The 19,811-nt window shown below is 39.6% G+C and overlaps 1 protein-coding gene and 1 long non-coding RNA gene across 14 annotated transcripts in view; both read right to left on the bottom strand.

Annotated features, from left to right (window-relative positions):
* Gbf1 (golgi brefeldin A resistant guanine nucleotide exchange factor 1) overlaps positions 1 to 19,811 on the bottom strand; it is a 128,696-nt gene that overhangs the window by 65,156 nt on the left and 43,729 nt on the right. The window lies entirely within an intron of this gene.
* The window catches only part of LOC134484079 (uncharacterized), a 42,992-nt gene continuing 24,750 nt past the window's right edge, over positions 1,570 to 19,811 (bottom strand). Inside the window, exons 1-2 of the long non-coding RNA XR_010061428.1 lie at positions 5,681 to 19,811; positions 1,570 to 4,565 (exon numbers count right to left, since the gene is read on the bottom strand). The exon at positions 5,681 to 19,811 is cut by the window's right edge and continues 24,750 nt beyond it. This is a non-coding gene — a long non-coding RNA (uncharacterized LOC134484079). The remainder of the gene's footprint in view (positions 4,566 to 5,680) is intronic.

Below are 19,811 nucleotides of genomic sequence, written 5' to 3'. Positions count from 1 at the left end.
CACATTCTAATTTATATCTAGTTGATGTTTATAAGCTCCTGGAGGACAAAGAAGAGCAGGGAAAGCTCCTTTGCTTTTGTTAGCTCCAGTGTGGTACTTAATGCGGTGAGCACGGCAGCATTCAACTGGTGCTTCTGAATTAGTTGAAAAAGAAAACATGAGGGTTGGGGATTTAGCTCAGTGGTAGAGCGCTTGCCTAGGAAGCGCAAGGCCCTGGGTTCGGTCCCCAGCTCCGAAAAAAAGAACCAAAAAAAAAAAAAAAAAAAAAAAAAGAAAAAAAAAGAAAAAGAAAACATGGAAATACTCAAGAAATATACATCCCAGTTTCCATATAAAAACTCTTGTTATTCCCAGGTTAAATTGGACAAAGCAATGTTTACATGGAGTAGGACACACCTGAACAGAAGGTCCCACATATGTGACCAGTGGCTGTTGGTCAGAAACGAGAGTTTCAAGAAGTAACATCTCTGAGAGCTGCCTGCCAATGGCTATGGAAAGCAGCCTAACTTTGAGGTGGCTGTGTACTGACAGGACGCCATTTTGTGCTCTTTGGGGAAAATGTTAATGAGAGGTTTCACAAATGTCAGACTTGCCTGATTAAACGAAGCCAGCTAGGTAGATGTTTTCCATATTAATGCCATCTCTGCTGAAAGAGCAAAGAGGGGGAAGAAAAGGAGGTTTGAGAAAGGAAAATGATAAACCTCAATTATTTACAAAAGAAATTATGATTCTGCTAGCTTGGGCAAGGCTATCAGAAAGAGAATTGTTATCATAAAGCAGGACTGGTTGTTCTACTTTCTTGCTCCTTTCAAGAAGAAAAAAATGCAAGCTTTGAAGCTATAAAAGGTGAACAACTAGGTAAGCCCAGTGTGGATAGTGCCTGGGCCTACTACTACTAAGAACTTGGAAATTATAGACAACTCATTTGAATAGTCACTTTTATAGTTGCACATACCTTTGAATCCAGCACTTAGGAGGCAGAAACAGGCAGATTACTGAGTTTGAAGCTAGCTTGATCTCTATATAGCAAGTTCCAGACCAGCCAGGGCAAACAAAACAAACCAACAGCAACAGTAACAACAACAACAAAACAAAAGATGACTTTTTTCAGATTTGTTTTGTTTAAAAATATTTATTTATTACATAGAAGTACACTGTAGCTGTCTTCAGACACACCAGAAGAGGGCATCAGATTCCATTAGAGATGGTTGTGAGCCACCATGTGGTTGCTGGGACTTGAACTCAGGACCCCTGGAAGAACAATCGGTGCTCTTAACCACTGAGCCATCTCTCCAGCCCTTTCAGATTTGTTTTATTTATGTGTATGAGTATTTTATCAGGATATCTCTAAGTGCACCATGCATGTGCCTGGTGCTCGAGAAGGTCAGAATATAGTGTTAGATCTTCTAGAACTGAAATTTTGGACACTTGTGTGGAGAAAGAATACCTTATGTATTGTATGGATGCACCCATCACCTATCAGTTAAAAATGTATGGCCTATAGGAAAAGGTAGAATAGAAGGTGGGACATCGGGAGGCACAAAGAATTCTGGAATAGAGCCAGGCTGGGGAGATCCGTCCAAGAAGACAGACACATGGTAGGTGAGCACAGGTAATCAGACACATGGCAGACTGTAGATTAGAATAAATGGGATAATGTAAGTTATGACCTAATAAGAGAAAGCCTAGCAATGTGATCAAGGTATTTTTATATATATTCTGAGTCTGAGTCTTATTTCTAGGAGCATGGGGCTGGGAGGAAGCACCAAGCATAACTTCTAGAAATGATGCCTAAAGTGGGCATCAAAATGTTAAAGAAAAAATTAATTGGAGTTTCTACCTCACCTTTGATCATTCAGTTCCCAAATGAAAGGTAAAAAAACCTTTATATTTATAACTAGCCTTAAATGCACTAGAGCTGGGCAGATACCTATCCTCTAAGCTATTTTTCTATTTCCCTCTATAACCCTGTTATAATTTGCCATGTTCTACTTGGGCCCCTCTTACTCCAACTGGCCAGCCCTCATGGCCATGTTCTCACAATTCACCTATCCTATGGAATCTTCTCTTCTCTTCATCTCTTTCTTCTCCTGGTCTTTGCCTCAGACTCCAAGTCCCTACTTCTTTTCTGCCCAGATTCAGGCTGTAGGCATCTTTATTTGACCAAATAGTTTTAGATTAAGGAATAAGGTTACCTAGCACCACTACGTGTAAATGAGGATCTCCTTGTCCGGAGGCAACCAGAGCAGGTATTTTGCATTACAATACATTGCAACCAACCAAACCTCAAAACTTGTGAGCTACCACGTGGTGTTGGGAATTGAACTAGGATCCTTTCCAGAACAACAAATGTTCTTAGCTACTCTGCCATCTCACTAGTCTTTCTATGCAGCTTATGCTGACCTCAAACTCAGGATCCTTTTTGCTTCCTATGCTGGAAGCACAGCCCTGTATTCCCAGTACTGAGTTCTGGTTTGAATAGTTACTCTTAAAATGTTAAAAGAAGCCTAAAGTGATGGCCCACACTTGTAATCTTAGCACTTAAGAAGATGAAACAGAAAAATTATGGGTTTGAGGCTAGCCAGGGCTACAGAGACAGCTTGGGACACACACACACATACACACGCACATGCACAGAGAGAGATAGACTGAGACAGAGACACAGAGAGACAGAGACCCAGAGAGACAGAGGGAGGAGGAGGAACATCAGCAGCATAGAAGAGAAATCATTCAAATAATTAAGTTTAAGGAATTTTTCTTTTCTTTTTTTTAAATTCTATTTTTCTCGGATATTTTATGTATTTACATTTCAAATGTCATCCCTTCCCTCTCCCCCTACTTCTACGAGGATACTCCCACTCCAACCTCAACACTCTGGCATTCCCCTACATTGGGGAAATGAGCCTTCACAGGACCAAGGGTTTTCCTCCTATTGATGCTGGACAATGCCATCCTCTGCTACATAGGTGGCTGGAGCCATGGGTCCCTTCATGTGTACTCATTGGTTGTGGCTTAGTCCCTGGGAGCTCTGGTGGGATCTGGTTGGTTGATATTGTTGTTCTTCCAGGAATTTTTTTTCTTAATTTAAGCCTGCCTTTAAAGTTTTTCAAGTATTTATGTAGTATTTTCCCTTCTTTGATTTCACATCCACAGAATTAAAATTCCTTGTTACTGATACTGATTCTCTTGTATAAGAGTTTATATTAGTTTTGCTATGTAAATTAAGGGGTACGGAGGAGTAAATACTATTGCTTCTGAGAGCCCAGCTTCCTTTTGCCCTGTTTCTCCCCAGCCAGACTGCAACTGTGCCCCAATCAACCAGCATTAATACAGATGCACAGAGGTATTTATTTGCTGCTGATTCTGCCTAGCTGTATTCAGACTCAATCTCTATGTGTGTTTAATAAATCACACTAGTTAGGAGGACACGATTAGTTCCAAGTCACCTAATGACTATATCATGAACTACGGCATTAAAGGGATTAATATTAATCTGAGCCATTGCAGTTCAGTGGAAAAGGCCAATCCATTCTTCAATAGCAGCTCCACTCGGCAAGAAATCCTCAACAAAACCAAGAAGATTAATGAGAGCGTCTATATTCTGCTCGCAAATCTTCACTACCAGGACGGAAGAGTACCGAATGGCAGTCCAGAAGAGCTCATAAATAACCTTCAATATCACACGTATTTGGGGCAGCTGAGCCCAGGTGAGGAGGGCCAGCCAGCTTGCCTCATCATCTTCTTGTAAACCACACCACTGAGATGGCAGAGGAATTTTATAGGCCCACACAGTAACCAGTTCTGTTTGCTTTCACATAAGAGCCCACACCTCATAAATCACTTTCCTATTTCAGGAAGAGTACTAACTGCAATATGGTTTACTTGTGTGTACTCAGAACACAAAGCTTTCCACAGTAGTGACCCTTCCATAAAAGTGGATAAATAACCCAACTTATATCATACATGGAATATGCTTTCACATTATGAAATCTTTCCATTGTTCATGCTCAGTTCTTTTGTTAGTGTACACAAAATGCTAAGCCAGCTGTCACTCTTTGGTCCACATTCACAACTGCTTTTTTGGTCTGCCAAAGTGAGCACACACTGGGAAGAACCACAGAGCCAACCACCCTTTCTTCATCCCCTGGCCCTGGTGAAATCAGGTCACACCACTGAAAGACCTGTCTTCCTCTGTGATTTGGGGGACAAATATCAGGCACAAAGCTGCATGGACAGAGGTGACTCTACCAGGGAAGCCAAACTGAAACAGCTGTCTCTACTTAGAACACCAGAGTCATAATTTGGGAGCAGTGAGTTTATTCTAAATAAGACCCTTAAACATGCACAGACTACAGATCAGCCACCAAGATCCCCTGGAATGGATTCAACTGCAAAGCAAAATCATTTTCCTGACAGTTAAAAAACGGCTTGAGTCCTCTTCACTATCTCCTGTAGCTCTTCCTTCACTTCCCATCTCCTACTGCTTTTTTTTTTCTTTCTGGTTCTAAGAAAATCAATCATCTCATGTGTGAATCCAAAGCCTTCTCATCGTAGCAGAGTTGACCCTAAGGACAATTGGGACAATATCAAAGTGTTACCATGCTAAAGCCATGTGAATACACCACAATAATCTGCTTCAAGTTCCAGCATCACTAGGTGACCATGAGTATTTATAGTATGTAAGAGATCCCCTGTCTCTTGCCAGACATTCCAGTCCTTCTAACAAGATAGGCCTTTAACCATCAAAGGAAAGATGCTCCCCGATAGGGGGCAATTGGTGTTATATAACTCTATGCAGAGAAGACTTCTGGCAGGAAGCTTTTTTCCCCAAAGTACTCTCCAAAGGAGAGTACCCTGCACACTGCTGAGTCCCCAGGCCATCATGTACATGAGACAGGGCCATCCAGCAGGATGCATCAGGCTCTAGGAATGCTGAAGTCCACATATTTGCCATTCAACACCAAAATGGCTTTTCAAGTTCAATCAGCTATAAATGTTGCTTTGTTTTAATTTTCCACTGAACTTCCTGGAACCTATTATCCAACTGTCAGGGATGTATATTTAGCAAGAGCAACATGGCCTCTTTGCCACTGCCCCACTGCCCATGTCACCTCTAATAAATAGAAAAACAGCTCCTTCCTCAATCTCACTGCAAATGTGACTTGGGGTTAGTAAAGAAAAGTCTTGGTTTAAAGACCACAAGCTGGAAAGTAACTCCCTATAGCTATGTGCGAATCTCCAATGTCCTCTAGACTAATGCTGCTGCAAGGGTTTACTAGTCCTAGGTAAATCATCTATACCCACTGGAAAACAAACCCGAATGCAGACCTCTATTTGGGGGATGCCAGTAATAGAAACAACCTACCAGAGAAACCTAACAGACTAATCAAAATCTCAGCTAATACAGGCATGGGAGACAGGCGATACTAATGCAGCGTATCATATTAACAGGAAGATCTAAACAACAAAAATGAGGGCTAAGAAAAACAAGCAGTCAGATGTACAGCTTCAGTTTCATCTTAGAACTAGCCTGAAAATGTAACCTCTGGGGAACAGAAAGCATGAAACGCACCTTTTCCCACTTTGTCAAAGTTCTTTTTAGTCATTGACACTTTTTATTCTGACATCAAAAAACAAGAGTAGATTTTTATCTGAATGAAAACTGTAGATATACTATTACCTTTCCAGTTCACCACTTCTATCAGCTACAAATTCCCTTAAATCCTCTAACTATCCACATGGTGCCTTTTCGTTCCACAGCATCCAATATAATTCTTCAAGTTCAACAGAAAAGATGAGTCCTGTATGTTATGTGTAAAATACAGTCAGTCATAGTTCTCCTAAATCAGACAAACACAAACCAAGAACCAAAAAATAGGAGATTCTCCCATAAACTACAAACAAAAAATTAACTAAACTAGAATTTAAAATAATTTCTTAGCTGGAAGTAGGGGTATTTTTCTGAGGCAGGGTCTCATTCTGGAACCCAAGTTGGCTTAGAACTCACTGTCATAAAGCAGGATGGCCTTTAACTGTGAGCGATGCTCTAGCTAATGAGTAAGGCCAGCTCAAAATCTCCAAATTTTAGCCCTTCCCTAACGTTTTAAGAAAAAGAGGGTTTGTTTCTGTTTTGTTTTGTTTGGAACAGGGAAAATATAAATTAAGGAAAGTTAAGAAAGAACTCCTAAGAGGGACATCAAGAAAGGAATACACTTTTTGGTTCTTTTTTTTTTTTTTTTTTTTTTTTTTTTCGGAGCTGGGGACCGAACCCAGGGCCTTGCGCTTCCTAGGCAAGCGCTCTACCACTGAGCTAAATCCCCAACCCCAAGGAATACACTTTTTAAGGAAGAATTTTTCTCTCCAGATTTATTTTGTGTGTATGTGTGTATGTATATGTATTTATGAACATGTGTACATGCGTATGCATATATGTGTGTATGCATTGTGTTGTGTATGCATATGTATGTGTGAATTTGTGTATGTACGTACAAATGTGTGTGTGTGTATAAATGCTTGTGTATTCTTGTGTGTATGTGTGTACAAGCATATATATGTCACACTTAATATAGTTGCCTGAAGAAGCCAGAAGGTGGTGATACAGTTAAGAGTCATTTGACATGGGTGCTTGAAATTGTACTTAAATCCTCTGGAAGATGAGTTAATGTTTTTTGCTTTTCCTTCTCTGAAAAAAATTTAGTCACCTAGGCGGTGGTAGAGCATGGTTGCAATTCTAGCACTTGGGAGGCAGAAGCAGGTGGATCTCTGAAGCCAGCATGGTCTACAGAGCAAATTCCAGGACATCTAAGGCTACACAGAGAACTCTGTCTTAAAAAGAAGCTTTAATCTGAGTGTATATATGTGTGTCATGTGTTTTCGGGGCCTACAGAGGATCAGATTCTCTGGAACTGGACTCACAGACAGTTAGGAGCTGCCACGTGGATGCTGGAACCAAACCTGGGTCCTCTGCAAGAGCAGTGAATGCTCTTACCCACTGAGCTATTGCTCCAGCTCTTTTAAGAACATGTTTAAGTTGAAATATCCTAAGCTCAATGAATTTTCACTTTTACTTTTCGAATTTAAACGACTGGACCAAAAAACAAAAAACAAAAACAAAAAAAACCCAACCCAATAGTGATTTCTTCTACTTGAAAATCCTCTAAAAGAAGTCATGATTGTGAGTTCTAACAGCTTGGGATAGCTTTGACTATACTATATAAACAGTTCTTTAGTCTGTTTAGTGCTAGAGGGCTACCCTACAGACTTGTACCCGTATCACTAAGCTACATCCTTAGCCCTACTCTCTGCAATCTTACAATTTGTTTTTGGTTTGGTTTTCTTTCACTCTATACTGGAAATTTTTACCAACATGGGAAAAATTAATGTATATTAAATATGCTATAGTCCATATTAATTCTTATCACTAGAAAGTATTCTAATGTAAGAATCCATTACATTTTATTTCTGATGGACATTTGGATAATTTACTTTTTTGAAGCTCTTATGAACAACACTACTATAAACATTTTCACACATCTTTTGATGAACATATGTACAAATAGCTGTTGGGCATACTCTTACACACAGAATTTGCTGGTTTAAAGCAATTCATTTCATAGCAGTTTATCTCTAATAGAAGTAGCCAACTTACAATTTACTTTCCAATTTACAATTCACCCTCAGAATGTGAGCATCTCAGCTGGCCATCCACATTTTGTTATCGCTTAGTACTGTTTGTCTTTTCTGTGAGCCTTGTCTTTAACAGCTGAACCCTCTCTCCAGCCCAAAACATTGATATATACAATTTCTATGGGGACATTTTTGCTTGCTAAGTATTGTTTAACAGTTTCCTATGAGATTGAAACATTGCATCCTGCAGGGTAGCTCCTTAGGGACAATAAACTACTCAAAGAAACTTCAGGAAGTCCCTGAACCTGACCAGATTCATTCAGCCACTCCCTGCCAGAGTATGCAATAAGAGCAGAGCCTCTGAGAAAAAGAGAAGCTGAGCAGCACAAGCTCCAAAGACTCAGACCAGGCCAGCTGCCCGGACGAAGCAGAAACCAGCTGAGGCGCCTAGAAGAGGTTTGGACCAACGGAGGCACCAAGAAAGAACACGCTCCAATCCATTGAGCTGCTGCACGGTATGAAGTGTGCTCCAGTTTGTGAGCTGTCCCCCATGCTGGGTTGCACTTTGTGATGCAGTTGTCTTTGAGTCATTTCTATAAGTAACCTATAAGTAACCCCTAACCCATATTCCTGCAAGTAACTCTAATAAAACTCGCTGGATTACTAAATTGAACATTGCTGGTGTCTTAGTTTAGGGTTACCATTGCTGTGATGAAATACCATGACCCAAAGCAACTTGGGGAGATTTACTTGGCTTACCCCTCCACATAGTAGTCCATTAACAAAGAAACTGGGAGGCAGGAGCTGATGCAGAGGCCATGGAAGTGCTGCTTGCTGGCTTGCTTTTCATGGCACACTCAGCCTGCTTTCTAAGAGAATGGTTCCACCAGCCTGTGATGGGCTAGGCTCTCCCCCATCAATCAATAAATAAGAAATGCCCTACAGCCAGATTCTATGGAGGCATTTTCTCAATTAAGATTCCCTCCTTTCGGATGACTCTGTGTCAAGTTGACATAAACCTAGCCAGGGCAGGTGATATCCATACTGTCATGGGATCCCTAGCTGGGGTGAGTAAATGCGTGTGTTTGGTTTTCTCCAGGAAAAGTTTTGTCATACAACGCCAAATTTGTGACTGTCACTAGAACTCTTTCTTTCTCTCCTCCCTCCCTCCCTTCCTTCCTTTAAAGGACAGATTCTCACCATATAGCCCTTCAATTCTGGTCAGCCCAGGCTGCCTGGGAACTTGCAATCCTGCTTCAATCTCCTGCTGTCTGTCTGTCTGTCTGTCTCCCTCTGTCCCCCCTTCCTCCCACCCTCCTTCTCCTCCTCTCCTTTCTTTACTGGACTGGAAATTGAACTCCAGCTTACGTGCTAGTCAAGTAACCACTGAGTAATATTTCCACACCCCTCTTTTCATTTTATTTTTATTTTTTTGTAGTTTTGGGTATCAAATCCAGGGCCTCTGGATGCTACACAAGTGCTCTAACAATGGCTATATTCCCCTACTCCTTTCGAGAATCAAAACTGCTATATTTCATATATTTCTCTAGCATATTCTCGATATAAACTCAAATGAAGTTTGAATTCTGATTTACAAACAGCAATTTAACACCTGAATCTTTTATATGCTAAACATTTTTAGGTGGTTTATGGAACACCAATACATTCACATTTAGTGAGTGCCGAACAGCTCAGGATGGGTAAAAGATAGGAAACCAGTGGAAGAAAGGAGTAAGTATGAAGACTGGATTCATAATGTGGAGGGTTTTAACCACTAACTGAGGAGTGCCATTAGGTATGTTAAAAAACATCTGAAGTACTAAGATTATAGACCAGACTTTGTCATAGATGTATGTATTACTTTGGGTAAGTGAGGCTTTCATACCTAAGACCAACAGGAACTACTAATGTACTGGTCCTAATAGAGCTATAGTAACTGCATTATAATGTTATATTGGTAAAATAGATTGGATTTTTATATAATTTCTATATATTATATATATTTTCTATGTATTTCTACTATATTGGGAAAATATAGTAGCTATATTTTCTATATTTCTACTATATAGGCAAAACATAGCAACTATAAATTTTTTACATATGTATTTTCCCAATATAGTAGAAAAATATGTAAGAAGAAAGATAATAATTTATTTCCTAGGACAAAAACACCTACAACACATGTGCCTGATACTAAATGAAAATTCTACATAGCCTCTGAGGAGAATCCATTTCCACCTTTCAAATAATTTATAGCTTAATGTCAGCTAAACTTAGTAACATCTCCCATTTGTCCATGGCAAGGAGATTCTTGGCTAGCTTTGTGTGGTCATTATAGGCCTTCTCATAGATCCTTGAAACATGATGTGGCCATCAAAATGTCAGCACTTACCTGCTGTCCACACTTCAGACATGTGGTCCAGTTTGCAGGTCAGTGACTTACTAAATGAAGAAACAAGACCAGCTTTAGATCTAATTCAAGAATCTAAGCCTGGGGGCTGGATTGATGGCTTAGGGTGTTCTCTCAAAGGACTGGGTTCAATTCCCAGCATCCACCTGGCAGATTGAAACAGTCTCTAACTCTAGTTTCATGGGATCCAACACCCTTTTCTGATTTCAAGGAAACGAAGGTGCTTGCTGCCAAGGTTGCTGACCTGAGTTTGATCCCTGGGACCCACATGGTGGAAGGAAAGAACTATGACCTTCATATTCACACACTGGTGTGCAATCCATCCCTACCACCATCACATAAATAATTTAAAAATTAAAATATATGACAAAGATGATCTTGAATTACAATGTTCTAAAACAGGATTCTCTGGAAATTTTTTTCAGGTTTTTAAATGTTGTGGTGCAGAGGACTCAAACATATGCTAGGCAATCTTCTATCATGGAGCTATGTTCCAGATCAAAAATTTTCAAAGTAAAAGAAAAAAATTTCAAGGTAAAAACAAAAAGTTTCTAGCTAGAACCATGCACAGTAGTCTAGAGGAGGGGTGTGAGTATACATGTTTTTTTGTTTTAGATTTTTGAAACAGGGTTTCTCAAGAGTGTAGATATTAAAGGCATGCACCACATCTGCCTGCCCAGCTCTTTTTGTTTTTGTTTTTTGTTTGTTTGTTTGTTTCCTCTGTATCACTCTGGCTGTTTTAGAACTCACACTATAGCCTCCAACTCAGAGCTCTGCCCGCCTCTGCTTCTGAGTGCTGGATTAAAGGTGTGCACCACACCACAAGTGCCCAGCAGTAGTCAAGGTCTACAGTAGTCAAAGTCTTCTTTGTTAGGGATTTGGGGGTTTTGTTTGTTTTGTTTCTTGTTTTTAGATAGGGTCTCATACAGTAGCCCAGGCTGGCCTTTAATTCATTATGTAGTAGAGGCGGACTTCAAACTTGAGGCAATCCTCCTGCCTCAGCCTCCTAGTGCTGCAATTACAGATGTGTTACCATACAAAGCTATAACTTTTATATTTACTTTTAGAATCCTATGATTTTGTCTTCTAAAGTCCCATATGATGATGACTATGATTGTGAGGCTGTTAGCTCTAAAGCAAGTATTCAGAAAACAGTAGATATCCCCCTTCTAGGTTGGAATATATACTAGGCAAAGTGAAATCTGAAATATAACTTAAGACTCTACCCTCAATATATATTGACCTAAACCTTGCTCCTTTTGTATATATTTACAATCAGTTTATTTCTTTTCTAAATTAATTAATTTCTTTATTTTTGAGACAGGATATCTCTGTAGCCTGGCTGTCCTGGAACTTGCCCTATAGACCAGGCTGACCTAAAACTCTACCTGCCTCTGTCTCTCAGTGCTTCGAGTAAGGACATGGGTCACTATGCTAAATTTAGTTTATTTATTTTTCAAATTTTATTTTTTTTATTTTATGTGCAAGAACATTTTGGCTGGTGCCATGGAGTCCAGAGAGGGTATTATATTCCCCTAGGACTGGAATTACAGACAGTCATAAAGCACCATGTAGATGCTGAGAATTGAATCTAAGTCCTCTATAAGAGCAGCCAGTGCCTTTAAGTAACCCATGAGCTATTATCTATCTCTCCAGTCCCATGGATTTCTTTTTTTTTTTTTTTTTTTTTTTTTTTTTTTGGAGCTGGGGACCGAACCCAGGGCCTTGCGCTTCCTAGGTAAGCGCTCTACCACTGAGCTAAATCCCCAGCCCCCCATGGATTTCTTTATAATTCAATCATACCTGGGGGCCCCATCTGCTCAGGGGAAGAGGAGATGAGGGAAGGATTCTGGGAGGGGATGACTGAGGAGGAGGCAATGAGTGCCATATAAAGTAAACAAGTAAAAATATAAATAAAATTAAATAAAAAGTAACTCAATCATATATCTAGGTGGAGATCTAACTATATTCTCTAAAAGTTGTAACTTAGAAGTCAGAAAAACTAGATTCAAATCTTAGTTCTAATATGATCATAGGAAATTAAAAACTTTTTAAGCCTCTATTTCCATATCTGTAACATAAAGAAAAAGCTCAACCCAACCTCATAAACTTATTTAATAATTACATAACACAAGTAGAAAGTATCCAGGTATAGTTACATACATTTTTGAAAATGGTCGAACACCATCCACCTGGTGTACAGAGCAAGTCCCAGGACAGCCAGGGCCACACAGAGAAACCTTGTCTTTAAAGAAAAAAAAAACAAAAAACAAAAAAAACAAAGAAAGACAGAAAAAGAAAAAGGTTGCTGGGGCCTTGAGTTCTATGTCTGGTACCACAAAATGGTATCACAAAACAATGTTGATAGAGTTCAGAATACTGGATACAGAGCTCAGTGAGATAGTTACTGAATTCACTAATGACCTAACAGCCGGGGATCTAGGTTTCTGTGTGCTATGAGCTGCGAAGGGTATGCTAAGAGGAGTCTTAGGGCACCTTAAAGCTTGGCATGTTCTTCCTCAGGCACAGCAGGATCTTTTAAAGGTAAAGCCAGGCTGGCCTCAAACTTGTGATCCTTTTGCTTCTGCCTCCTCAGCATATCTGACTGGTGTGTGCCACCACAACCAATAGAACAATAGCCAACAGAACTATTTTCAAATCTTTAATCCAGTTCCTTCCATTAATAGGTCATATATTAGCATAATTCTCCTTGGTATGCATTTCTATTTTTTCATACACTAAATTCTGATTATGGTCCCCCCCCCCCCGCCAACTCCTACCAGAGCCTCACTCAGTTAACTCCCCACCCACCCAAATCCATATTCTTTCTTTTAGAATACAAACGGGCATTATATAATAATAATTATATAACAATAATTTTTTTTCTTTTTTTTTCGGAGCTGGGGACCGAACCCAGGGCCTTGTGGTTGCTAGGCAAGTGCTCTACCACTGAGCCAAATCCCCAACCCCCCAATAATTTTTAAGTAAGATTAAATGAAAACAAACTGGAATTTGATGAAGCAAAAAGAAAAAAAAAGCCAAAGAGGGACACTCGTGTTCACACATACAGAAATCCTGAAATCCCATAAAAATACAACACTGGAAAACATAGTATATATGCAGGGCCTATAAGGAAAAAATAAATAATGCCCAGGCAAAGCATATGAGGAATCCCCAAAACGTGGTACAGCAGATGTTTACTTGACTCTATACCTCACATGCTGTCAGTTCTGCTTATTTGATCCAGAGTCTGAGCTTCTAGAGAAGACAACCATCCTACTGGGTGAATAAGTCAAGATTTTGCTTTATGGGATTGGAAAGATGGCTTAATGGTTATAGAGCAAGTACTGGTCTTGCAAAGGGCCCATGTTCAATTCCCAGCACCCACACTAAGTGGCTAACTGTCTGTAACTCCAACTCCAGGAGACTTAACTGTCTCTGATCTCAGAGTGTACCCATGTGATCATGCCCACACACAGACATACATTTACAGATGTAATAAAAAAAATTAAAAGTAAATATTTTAAAAATTTACCTCACAACTTCTTTTTCATTGCTGGTATAACTATAATGTCAACAACAAAACTGAAACAACTTTGAGCAATGTTTGCCTACCATTGTCCCCGTCTGACTTAAAAGCTGTGGCTAGCAGAAAGACATGGCTTGTGGGGCGGCAGCTGTCATATAAAGGCAGATCCACCTTCTGAGGATGAGAAACACTTCCAGCTCCTGCTTTAACCAATTTGGTCGATCCAGACTGCAGAGTGATCTGAAGCCGGGGAAGGAGGCTGAAGCTTCTGAGACCAGAACTGGTTTACTCCTTTGTTGCAGAGCAAAGAGAAGCCAGCTGCCATTTCAGAAAAGCTGCATGGAGCCTTGCAGACCTCAGGCCTTGGCCAAGTCATGTGAAGACATACACCATCGGACACTTCACAGACTATATTCATGTGGACGGGATGGGACTTTATTTCCCCATTCTTTCAATGAATGTCGCTACATTTAAAAATACTTTTAATAATGTCAAAAAATAACACAAATACTTAATATATACTACATACCTGGTATGCACTGTGATACTATTCTATTTATGTTATCTTATTTTTATTTTTTATAATGATCTTATAAAAAATTTAACCATAAAACAAATAGATCTAAAATGTTTTTTTAAAAAATAAACAAACAAAAAGGCTGGAGAGACGAGATTGCAGTTTACAACACTTGGTGCTCTTGCGAAGGGTCCAGGTCCCCAGTTACCCATGTAATGGCTCACAACCATTGGTAACTCCAGTTTCTTCCAGGAGATCTAACTCCTTCTCTGACCGCCACATAGGCACCAACATAGGACACAGACATACATTCTGTTAAAACATACACAAATAAAATAATAAATCTCAAAAAGTAAAAAAAAAACAGTAAAAATTTTACCACTGTCTATTTTAATATACTCATTTTTATGGATAAGTTGATTTTTTTATATTTAAGAATTTTTTTAGAACCCCAAACTTTCTATGTAGCCAAGCATGACTTTGAACTTCTGATCTACCAGTCTACCTCCCCCAAGTGCTAGGAGTAGAGGCTAACACCTCCATATCTAGTTTATGTCTTATTAAGAATTGAACCCAGAACTTTGAGCATATTAGGCAAACTCCCAATGAGCTACATCTCCAGCCCTTTCATGATTTTTGTTTTTTTGAGACCTGCTCTTAAGTAACTCAGGCTGGCTTTGAACTCACTAACCAAGGATTACTCTGAGCTCCTCATCTTTCTACCTCCTCCATCTGAGAGCTGCAATTACAATGAACACTACTACATCCAGCTATTTATTTAGTGAGATGAGAGCTCACTGTTTCCTAGACTAGTTTCAAATTCCTGGGATCAAGAGATCTTCCCATCTTAGCCGCTTGAGTAGCTGGGACTACACTACCACATCTTGCTTAATTTGTTTTATAAATTAACACACAGTAAACTGATTTGAAGGGTAGAACAGATTTTCTGTTAATTTTAACACATATATAGGTTCCTGTAAACACTACCAAAATGAAGCCGTAGAACAGTTTCAGTCCCTTCACAATCCCTTGGTAGTCATTATCTTTTACCTATCTTTATCCTACAGCTATGGAAATATAGGCTGAGGTTAAAGTGGAGTAGGTGCATGAATATCAGGGTTTATGGAGAACCCATCATAAGAAAGAATCACATTAGGTCTCACTTCTACATCTGTGCAGGTAGGAAGTCAGAAAAGCTATTGTGGACAGGTGTGAGCAGACAATGACATCGTTTGCTACCTTCTGCTGACTATAGGACAATGCTGCTGTTTAAATATACAGTAACCTGTTTTGTTTTTTTTTTTTACTTATTTATTATTTAGATTTTTTAACTTTTGAATTCAATTTATTTGTGTGTAGGGCATGTACATGGAGGTCAGAGGACAGCTTGTCACAGTCAGCACTCTCTTTCCACAGGATTGAAGTGAGGCTTCATGGGGAGCCTGTTCCCTGCTGTGTTGTTCCCTTTTCTATAGCTTTGCCTGGTCAGAGTACCATTCGGCCAGAGTCAGTCAGTCACTCATCAGATTGGATCTGAGCTCTAGACAAGCTTAAACATATGTCACCAGTATATATGTCACCATATACCCTTACTGCTAAGTTGTATTCCACATAGTCCCTATTTTGCAAATGAAGCACTGAGGCTATGGTTAAGTAGTCTGCCGAAAGCCATCTAGGGGAGACTGCTATTCAAAACCAGATCTGCATGCCTCTAGTCCAGAACCTATACTCTTACTTGCTCTGCCGGTTTTTACTTATTGTCCTAGGTTCTCAGAAAAGAGACAGCAGCCTACGATCTCCATTGAAACATCAAGAATTCTTGTGGAACCACAGGATAAGAGTTTCATATTTGCCAAAAATAAGACTGAGACTAGTTTGTCTTCTGTCAGTAATTCCATGCCCTCAGGAGAAAGAGGCAAGTGCAGGAACTGTATCAGTGAAAAGCATACTCAGAGCCCCATCCTGCCACTTACAAAGATGTTGCCTCAGGTCCTCCCTGCTTTGGACCCTACTGAAGCCTACTATAAATGGTCACAGTACTATCCTGAAATACCTTCCTTGTAAACAGATGTGGTTGATGAGGAAGGGGTGGAGCTCAAAGCTCAAGCATGGAGGTCAGAAGACAACTTGGGAGTCAATCACCTCTTCAGTCATGACAACATGTGACAACTCAGCTTGTCAGATTTACATGGCAAGTGTTCTCACTTGTTAAGCCGCCTTGCTGGTTTTTGAAATATTCTTGAAAAGATTAAGTGAGATGATATATGTAAACTGCCTGACATATAATATTGTCATCTATATTACATAAGACCAATAAAATCTTGCCAAATTAAGTACTTACTAAAAATATGTCGGTACTTAATTAAGTTATTAGATAGCCTGATCCCTGCCAAGAGTATAAAAGACATTTTATTAAAAAGAGATTCGATGCTATCATACATGATGCAACCTGTATAGCTGGATCTATAAATAATAAATACAGATAAACTCATGGTTAATTTTAGGTAAGGGATTTAACTTTCTATTTTATTGACAGTCTCCCAATACAGTCCAGACTGGGCTTGAACTCATCCCCCTGCCTCTTATCTCTTCAACCACAGGACTACTGGCATATGTTACTATGCTAAGCCTAGAAATACTTAAATTTTTAAAAATTGTAAGATTTTATTCATTTTTATTTTATGTGTTATCAGTGTTTTGCCTGAATGAATATTTGTGCACAACATGTACAATGCACAGAGCCTGAAGAGGGTATTTGGTCCTCTGCAATTGGAATTACAGTTGGTTGTGAGCCACCATGTAGGTGCTGGAAATCAAATCATGGTCCTCTGTGAGAGTAGTCAATGCTCTTAAACATTGAGCCATCTTTCCAGCCCCTAGAATGTATTTTAAAACTATTGGTTTCAACTCGTTGATTTCAGGTACTCAACTTATTCATTTTTTTTAAATCTGTCCACATGTGTGCAGGTACTGTGGAGGCCAGAATGGGTATCAGATCCCCTGGAACTGCAATGACACGATCACCTGGCTTTTGCGTTTCTGACCCTGTGCTGAGCTACTCAATATGGGTGCTGGGAATCAAATTCAGGTCCTCTAGAAGAGCAGCAAACATTTATAACTGCTGAGCCATCTCTTCAGCCCTACTCAATTCAATTTTAAGGCAGTATTTGTCCCAAAATGTAGAGACCTAGAGGAAAAATATATTAAAAGTATGCATTTTATATTATATATAAATATTAATATATATAATATGGACCTCAGCGGACTTTTTGGAAAATTTGCTTATAAAATGTTGGTGTTCTTACAGCCAGATATTGGCATATGCCTGTAACTCCACAACTCTAGAGGCTAAACCAATAGGATTGAGTTCAAGGACAACTTGTGCCACAGAGTGAATTTCAGGAAAGCTGGGCTTTCAGAGCAAGACCTTGTTTCAGAAACCAAACCAAAAAATAAATAAATAAATAAATAAATTAGAGGGTGCTTTTTCGTTTGTTTTGTTTTTGAGACAGAGTTTCTCTGTCTAGCTCTCTGGCTATCCTGGAACTTGATCTGCAGACCAGGCTAGCTCAAATCAGAAACCCACCTGTCTCCTGAGTGCTGATAGTTAAAGGCATGCACCACCACTATCAGGCTTAACAAAAATAGGTTCTTCAGGGAAACAGAGTATGGTTCCAAAAGGCTATCAAGTGCTCCTAACTCTGAGTTATCTCTCCAGTCTCCAAACCCCCATTTTCTCATTTGAGTCAGATCAGCAATTTTCTCAGAAGCTTCAACAACTGACAAAGAATTGGCAGACCTAAATTCTAGCTTTCTCAGCTAATGAACTATGTAATCTTGCTCTAACCATGATCTCTCTGGCCTTATTCTTCTTCTACAGTTCAAACTAACCAGAACAGAATAAAGCAGCGCAAACTAACAGTCAGCTATACTATTTGGTATGTATTTATTTCTTTTTAATAGCAATGCATTAGTTTATTGAGAATAACTGAAACCATACTTTGAAACATTATTACAGAATGAATACCTTTTATTTGAAATATTTGAGACTAGAATTCTCTTTTTTTTTTTCAGATTTTGGAATACATTTGTTGACAGAGTAAGATACCTTGGGGATAGGACACAAGTCTAAACACAAAATTCCGTTGTTCTCTCATATATATATATATGGAAGTTTTCTAGCCCGGTCTGTGAGGTACTAGAAAACTGTACAGCCTTGTGAACACCAGGAAAGCACTCTACTACCTGAGCCACATCCCAGCACTCTATCCAGTCTCTGTGAGTCCCAGACAGTAGCATTTTCTCCAAAAGTCCTAATGCCTTGTCTTCAGAGCCAACCAATAAATAACTTGGAGAAGACAATAAATATGACCTAATTACTATTTCAAAGCACTAAATGAGACCTTAAGGTATTTATAGGTCTGTGTCAGCCTTGTCCTCATCTACCCTTCTTACATCTTGGATTGCCTATTCTCCACACTCACTGCTACCATGAGCACTCTGAGCAAAAGACTCATCCATGACCTGTTATTTCTATATTTCAATAACTAGGTGATGCATGTAAGAACCCAAAACATCCCCACAGCAGGCTAAAGGTAAAGTTCAACTTGTACAGTGCTTACCAGGCATAAATGAGGCCCTAGATTCAATTCCTGGGGCAACTCACACATGCACGCATGCACAGGTGCACACACACACTGGCAGCATTTAGCACTTCCAACTACTTTGTGTTAGAGGCTAGTCTGGGCTATATAGTAAGATCCAGTAATGGCAGAGAAGCACCTAAAGAAATGTTGAACATCCTTAGTCATTAGGGAAATGCAAATCAAAACAACCCTGAGATTCCACCTCACACTATTCAGGACGGCTAAGATAAAAAACTTAGGTGACAACAGATGCTGGCGAGGATGTGGAGAAAGAGGAACACTCCCCCAGTGTTGGTGGAATTGCAAGCTGGTACAACCATTCTGGAAATCAGTCTGGAGGTTCCTCAGAAAATTGGACATGGTACTACCTGAGGACCCAGCTATACCACTTCTGGGCATACACCCAAAAGATGCTCCAAAATATAACAAGGACACATGCTCCATTATGTTCATAGCAGCCTTATTTATAATAGCCAGAAGCTGGAAAGATCCCAGATGTCCTTCCACAGAGGAATGGATACAGAAAATGTGGCACATTTACACAATGGAGTACTACTCAGCTATCAAAAACAATGACTTCAGGTTGGGGATTTAGCTCAGTAGTAGAGTGCTTGCCTAGCAAGCCCAAGGCCCTGGGTTCAGTCCCCAGCTCCGAATAAAAGAAAACAACAACAACAACAACAACAACAACAAAAACAAACAAACAAACAAAAAAACAATGATTTCATGAAATTCTTAGGCAAATGGATGGAACTAGAAAATATCATCCTGAGTGAGGTAACCCAATCACAAAAGAACACACATGGTAGGCACTCACTGATATGTGAATATTAGCCCAAAAGCTTTGAATACCCAAAATACGATCTACAGACCACATGAAGCTCAAGAAGTTGGAAGACCAAAGAGTAGATGCTTCAGTCCTTCTTAGAAGGGAGAACAAAACATTCACAGGAGGACTACAGAGACAAAGTGTGGAGCAGAGACTGAGGGAAAGGTCATTCAGAGACTGCCCCAGCAGGGGATCCATCCCATATACTGTCACCAAACCCAGACTATATAGTGGATGCCAAGAAGTACATTCTG

This window comes from Rattus norvegicus, chromosome 1 (assembly GCF_036323735.1).
Source record: "Rattus norvegicus strain BN/NHsdMcwi chromosome 1, GRCr8, whole genome shotgun sequence".
Lineage (NCBI taxonomy): Eukaryota > Metazoa > Chordata > Mammalia > Rodentia > Muridae > Rattus > Rattus norvegicus.
Note: the sequence above shows the minus strand (reverse complement) of the source record. Positions and strands in the feature narration are given on the sequence as shown.